The 7,395-nt window shown below is 38.9% G+C and overlaps 1 non-coding gene across 1 annotated transcript; it reads right to left on the bottom strand.

Annotated features, from left to right (window-relative positions):
• Positions 1-1,022: 1,022 nt before the first annotated feature.
• LOC112731542 (small nucleolar RNA R71) lies at positions 1,023-1,130 on the bottom strand. Its single transcript, XR_003167315.1, has one exon. It is a non-coding gene; the product is annotated as a small nucleolar RNA R71 (small nucleolar RNA).
• Between the last annotated feature and the right edge of the window lie 6,265 nt (positions 1,131-7,395).

The following is a 7,395-nucleotide window of genomic DNA, read 5'->3' as shown; positions in this document are numbered from 1 at the left end:
TCTTATCTTTTCAAAAATGATTTTCAAATCTTTTTCAATTAACTACTTGACTTGGTTGTTTTAATTTTAAAAAAAAAAAGTTTACTATTTCTAATCTTTTTCAAAACCACCTAACTACTTTTTTCTCTCTAATTTTTGAAAATTAACTAACCACTTTTTCAAAAACCGTTTTTATTAACTAATTGTTATAAATTTTAATTTTATTTTATCTCCTTTAATAATTTCGAATTCTAAATTATAATTAAAATAAAAACAAAAATATTTTTATTTTCTTCTTAATTAATATTCGAATTTCTTCTCTCTCTCATCTCTTTCTATTTATTTTATTTATTCACTAACATCCCCCCTCTCCCTCTCTCTGTGTTCAAATTCTTCTCATTCTATCTCTACCTCATTCTTCTATTCTTCTACTCACATAAAGGAATCTCTATACTGTGACATAGAGGATTCCTCTTCTTCTCTGTTCTCTTCTTTTTCATATGAGCAGGAACAAGGATAAGAACATTATTGTTGAAGCTGATCCTGAACCTGAAAGGACTCTAAAGAGGAAGCTAAGAGAAGCTAAAGCACAACACTCTGGAGAAGACCTAACATAAATTTTCGAAAAAGAAGAAGTTATGGCAGCCAAAAATAACAACAATGGTGGAGATGCAAGGAAGGTGCTTGGTGACTTTACTGCACCAACTTCTGACTTCTATGGAAGAAGCATCTCAATTCCTGCAATTAGAGCAAACAACTTTGAGCTTAAGCCTCAATTAGTTTCTCTAATGCAGCAGAATTGTAAGTTTCATGGACTTCCATTAGAAGATCCTTATCAGTTCTTAGCTGAATTCTTGCAAATCTGTGACACTATTAAGACCAATGGGGTTAATCCTGAGGTATATAGACTTATGCTTTTCCCTTTTGCTGTAAGAGACAGAGCTAGGACATGGTTGGACTCACAACCTAAAGAAAGCCTGAACTCTTGGAAAAAGTTGGTCAATGCTTTCTTGGCCAAATTCTTTCCACCTCAAAAGTTGAACAAGCTTAGAGTGGAAGTCCAAACCTTTAGACAGAAGGAAGGTGAATCCCTCTATGAAGCCTAGGAAAGATACAAGCAATTGATCAGAAGGTGTCCTTTTGACATGCTTTCAGAATGGAGCGTCCTATGTATATTCTATGATGGTCTATCTAAATTATCCAAGATGTTCTTGGATCACTCTACTGGTGGATCTCTTCATCTGAAGAAAACGCCTGCAGAAGCCTAGGAACTCATTAAAATGGTTACAAATAACCAGTTCATGTACACTTCTGAAAGAAATCCTGTGAATAATGGGACAACTCAGAAGAAAGGAGTTCTTGAGATTGATACTCTAAATGCCATATTGGCTCAGAACAAAATATTGACTCAGCAAGTCAATATGATTTCTCAGAGTCTGACTGGAATGCAAGCTGCATCTGGTAGTACTAAAGAAGTTTCATCTGAAGTGGAAGCTTATGACCCTGAGAATCCTGCAATGGAAGAGGTGAATTACATGGGAGAATCTTATGGAAATACCTATAACCCTTCATGGAGGAATCATCCTAATTTCTCATAGAAGGATCAACAGAAGCCTAATCAAGGCTTCAATAATAAAGGTGGAAGAAATAAGTTTGGCAATAGCAAGCCTTTTCCATCATCTTCTAAGCAACAGACAGAGAATTCTAAGCAGAGCCTCTCTGACTCAGCAACCATAGTCTCTGATCTATCTAAGACCACTCTCAGTTTCATGAATGAAACAAGGTCCTCCATTAGAAATTTGGAGGTACAAGTGGGTCAGCTGAGTAAAAGAGTTACTGAAATCCCTCCTAGTACTCTCCCAAGCAATACAGAAGAGAATCCAAAGAGAGAGTGCAAGGCCATCAATACGTTCAACATGGCCGAATGCATATAAGGGGGAAAGGCAGTGAATTCCAGTGAGGAAGACCTCAATGGACGTCCACTGACCACTAAGGAGTTCCCTAATGAGGAACCAAAGGAATCTAAGGCTCATACAGAGACCATAGAGATTCCACTAAACTTATTGTTGCCATTCATGAGCTCTGATGAGTATTCTTCCTCTGAAGAGGATGAAGACATTATTAAAGAGTAAGTTGCTCAGTATCTAGGAGCAATCATGAAGCTAAATGCCAAGTTATTTGGTAATAAGACTTGGGAGGATGAACCTCCATTGCTCATCAATGAACTGAATGCTTTGGGGCAACTAAAGTTACCTCAGAAGAAACCGGATCCTGGAAAGTTCTTAATACCTTGTACCATAGGCACCATGACCTTTAAGAAGGCTCTGTGTGACCTGGGATCAGGAATAAACCTCATGCCACTCTCTGTAATGGAGAAACTAGGGATCTTTGAGGTACAAGCTGCTAAATTCTCATTAGAATTGACAGACAAATCAAGAAAACAGGTTTATGGAGTTGTAAAGGATGCCTTAGTGAAGGTTGAAGGCCTGTACATCCCTACTGATTTCATAATCCTAGACACTGGGAAGAAAGAGGATGAATCCATTATCCTTGGAAGACCCTTCCTAGCCACAACAAGAGCTGTGATTGATGTGGATAGAGGAGAGTTGGTCCTTCAATTGAATGAGGACTACCTTGTGTTTAAGGGTCAAGGATCTTCTTCTGTAATCATGGAGAGGAAGCATGAAAAGCTTCTCTCAACACAGAGTCAAACAGAGCTCCCACACTCAACTTCGAAGTTTGGTGTTGGGAGGCCACCATTAAGCTCTGAATCTCTGTGAAGCTCTCTAAGAGCTCACTGTCAAGCTATTGACATTAAAGAAGTGCTTATTGGGAGGCAACCCAATGTTATTTAATTATATATAATTATTTTCCATTGTTATTTTATGTTTTCTTTAGGTGGATGATAATGTGAAGTCACAAAAACAACTGCAGAATTCAAGCAAAATAAAAAATAGCATTACAAACAGCACACCCTGGAGGACAGGCTTATTGGCGTTTAAACGCCAGTAAGGATAGCAGAATGGGTGTTTAATGCCCAGTCTTGCAGCATTCTGGGCGTTAAACACCAGAATGGGCAGCATTCTGGGTGTTTAATACCAGAAAAGGGTGTCTGGCGTCTATTTGGCGTTAAACGCCAGAAATGACAGACAGACTGGCGTTTAACGCCAGAAAAAGGGTGTCTGGCTGGCGTTAAACGCCAGAAAGGGGCAGCAGACTGGCGTTTAACGCCGGGAAAGATAGCAGAGCTGGTGTTAAAATACTAGAATTGGCACACAGAGGGCGTTTACACGCCAGAATGGTGTAGGGAGTAGAATTCCTTGACACCTCAAGATCTGTAGACCCCACATGATCCCTACCTACCCCACCTCTTCTTCTCTCCCCTTCACACCTTTCCATAACACTCTTCCCCAAATACCCTTGACCAATCACATCACCACCTCTTCCCCAAAACACCATTCACCTATCAAATCCTACCTTCTTCCCCATAAGCTCTTCACCACTCACTTCCATCCACTCTTCCCCAAAAACCCCACCTACCTCACCATTCAAATTCAAACCATTTTTATTCCAAACCCAACCCCTCATACACGACTTCCCTCTCTCTCTTACCCTATAAATACCCCTCCTTACCACCTTTAATTTCACAAATCATACACACACCTCCATCTCCTTCATTTCTTCTTCTTCTACTCCTTTCTTCCTTCTTTTTGCTCGAGGACAAGCAACCATTCTAAGTTTGGTGTGAAAAAATCTATGTTTTTTTGTTTTTCCATAACCATTAATGGTACCTAAGGCCGAAAAAACCTTTAGAAAGAGGAAAGGGAAGACAATTGCTTCCACCTCTGAGTCATGGGAGATGGAGAGATTCATCTCAAAAGTGCATCAAGACCACTTCTATGAAGTTGTGGCCAAGAAAAAGGTGATCCCCGAGGTCCCCTTCATGCTCAAAAAGAGTGAATATCCGGAGATCTGACGTAGGATTCGAAGAAGAGGTTGGGAAACTCTCACCAACCCCATCCAACAAGTCGAAATCTTAATGGTTCAAGAGTTCTATGCTAATGCATAGATTACTAGGAACCATGACCAAAGTGTAAACCCGAACCCAAATAATTGGCTCATAATGGTTCGGGAAAAATACTTGGATTTCAGTCCAAAAACTGTGAGGTTGGCATTCAACTTGCCAATAATGAGAGGAGATCCTCATCCTTTCACTAGAAGAGTCAACTTTGATCAAAGGTTGGACCAAGTCTTCATGGACATCTGTGTGGAAGGAGCTCAATGGAAGAGAGACTCAAGAGGCAAGCCAGTTCAATTGAGAAGGCCTGACCTCAAACCCATGGCTAGGGGATGGTTGGAGTTTATCTAATGCTCTATCATTCCTATTAGCAACCGGTCTAAAATTACTGTAGACCAGGCTATCATGATCCATATTATCATGATTGGAGAGGAAGTAGAAGTTCATGAGATCATATCTCTAGAACTATACAAGGTGGCAGACAAGCCTTCTATTTTGGCAAGGTTAGCCTTTCCTCATCTCATCTGTCACCTATGCAATTCAGCTGGAGTTGTCATAAAGGAAGACATCCTCATTGAAGAGGACATGCCCATCACTAAGAAAAGGATGGAGCAAACAAGAGAGCCCACTCATGGACCTCAACAAGAGCATGAGCAAATTTCTCATCTTGAAATTCATGAGATGCCTCAAGGGATGCACTTTCCTCCACATAACTATTGGGAGCAACTCAACACCTCTTTAGGAGATTTGAGTTCTAACATGGAGCAACTAAGAGTGGAGCACCAAGAGCACTCCATCATCCTCCATGAAATAAGAGAGGACCAAAAGGCCATGAGAGAGGAGCAACAAAGGCAAGGAAAAGACATAGAAGAGCTCAAGCACTTCATAGGATCTTCAAGATGAAGAACTAGCCGCCATCACTAAGGTGGACCCGTTCTTTAATTTTCTTGTTCTTATTTTTTTGTTTTTCAATTTCTATGCTTTATGTTTTATCTATGTTTGTGTCTTTATTACATGTCATTAGTGTCTAGTGTCTATGTCTTAAAGCTATGAATGTCCTATGAATCCTTCACCTTTCTTAAATGAAAAATGTTTTCTAAAACAAAGAAAAAGAAGTACATGAATTTCGAATTATATCTTGAAAATAATCTAATTATTTTGATGTGGTGGCAATACTTTTTGTTTTCTAAATGAATGCTTGAATAGTGCATATTTTTGATATTGTTGTTTATGAATGTTAAAATTGTTGGCTCTTGAAAGAATAATGAAAGAAGAGAAATATTGTTGATAATCTGAAAAATCATAAAATTGATTCTTGAAGCAAGAAAAAGCAGTGAAAAACAAAAGCTTGTGGAAAAAGAAAAGAAAAGAAAAGAAAAGAAAAAAATGGCGAAAAAATAAAGAAAAAAAGGGAAAAAAAAAGAAAAAAAAAAGCAAGTAAAAAAAGCCAATAACCCTTTAAACCAAAAGGCAAGGGTAAAAAGGATCCAAGGCTTTGAGCATTAATGGATAGGAGGGTCCAAAGGAATAAAATCCTGGCCTAAGCGGCTAAATCAAGTTGTCCCTAACCATGTGCTTGTGGCGTGAAGGTGTCAAGTAAAAAGCTTGAGACTGAGCGGTTAAAGTCGTGGTCCAAAGCAAAAAGAGTGTGCTTAAGAGCTTTGGACACCTCTAACTGGGGACTCTAGCAAAGCTGAGTCACAATCTGAAAAGGTTCACCCAGTTATGTGTCTGTGACATTTATGTATCCAGTAGTAATACTGGAAAACAAAATGCTTAGGATCACGGCCAAGACTCATAAAGTAACTGTGTTCAAGAATCAACATACTGAACTAGGAGAATCAATAATACTATCTGAATTCTGAGTTCCTATAGATGCCAATCATTCTGAACTTCAAAGGATAAAGTGAGATGCCAAAACTGTTCAGAAACAAAAAGCCACTAGTCCCGCTCATCTAATTGGAACTGAGCTTCATTGATATTTGGAATTTATTGTATATTCTCTTCTTTTTATCCTATTTTGTTTTTAGTTGCTTGGGGACAAGCAACAATTTAAGTTTGGTGTTGTGATGAGCGGATAATTTATACCCTTTTTGGCATTGTTTTTACATAGTTTTTAGTATGTTTTAGTTACTTTTTATTATATTTTTATTAGTTTTTATTCAAAAATCACATTTCTAGACTTTACTATGAGTTTGTGTGTTTTTCTGTGATTTCAAGTATTTTCTGGCTGAAATTGAGGGACCTGAGCAAAAATCTGATTCAGAGGCTAAAAAAGGACTGCAGATGCTGTTGGATTCTGACCCTCCTGCACTCGAAGTGGATTTTCTAGAGCTACAGAAGCCCAATTGGCACGCTCTCAATTGTGTTGGAAATTAGACATATTGGACTTTTCATAAATATATAATAGTCCATACTTTGCTCGAGATTTGATGGCCCAAACTGGCGCTAAATGCCAGCCTAAAACTTTCTGACGTAAAATGCCAGAACTAGCACCAAAATTGGAGTTAAACGCCCAAACTGGCACCCAAGCTGGCGTTTAACTCCAAGAACAGCCTATGCACGTGAAAGCTTCAATGCTCAGCCCAAGCACACACCAAGTGGGCCCTGGAAGTAGATTTCTGCACTATCTGCACTTAGTTACTCATTTTTTGTAAACCTAGGTTACTAATTTAGTGTAAAAACTACTTTTAGAGAGTTATTTTACATCTTTGGATCACTTTTGATCTTTTGATCATCTTATGTAACTTTTACACTTTGGAATCTCCATTGGAGGCTGGCCTCACGGCCATGCCTAGACTATTTTCACTTATGTATTTTCTACGGTGGAGTTTCTACACCCCATAGATTAAGGTGTGGAGCTCTGCTGTTCTTCATGAATTAATGCAATTACTACTGTTCTCTATTCAATCATGCTTGATTTTATTCTAAGATACTCACTCGTACTTAAATCTGGAGAATGATATGATCCGTGACACTCATCATTATTCTCAATTCTATGAATGCGTGCCTGACAACAACTTCCGTTCTATCTGAACTCAACGTAGTCATTGGGTGACAGCTTGAGTGCGTATCTCTTGGGTATCTAATATACGGACTGAGTCCGTGAGATTAGTATCTTCGTGGTATAGGCTAGAACCATTGGCAGCATTCCTAGGATCCGGAAATTTTAAACCTTGTATGTGGTATTCCGAGTAGGATCTGGGAAGGGATGACTGTGAAGAGCTTCAAACCTGTGAATGTTGGACGCAGTGACAGTGTGTCAAAGGACAAGGGTCCTATTCTGACGCTAGTGGGAACCGACAGATGATTAGCCGTGCGGTAGCTGTACATGGTATTTTTCATCCGAGACGAAAAATCCGACAGTTGATTAGCCGTGCAGAGATTGTACATGGTAT

This window comes from Arachis hypogaea, chromosome 12, assembly GCF_003086295.3.
Source record: "Arachis hypogaea cultivar Tifrunner chromosome 12, arahy.Tifrunner.gnm2.J5K5, whole genome shotgun sequence".
NCBI lineage: Eukaryota > Viridiplantae > Streptophyta > Magnoliopsida > Fabales > Fabaceae > Arachis > Arachis hypogaea.
This window is presented reverse-complemented; position numbering and strand designations above follow the sequence as displayed.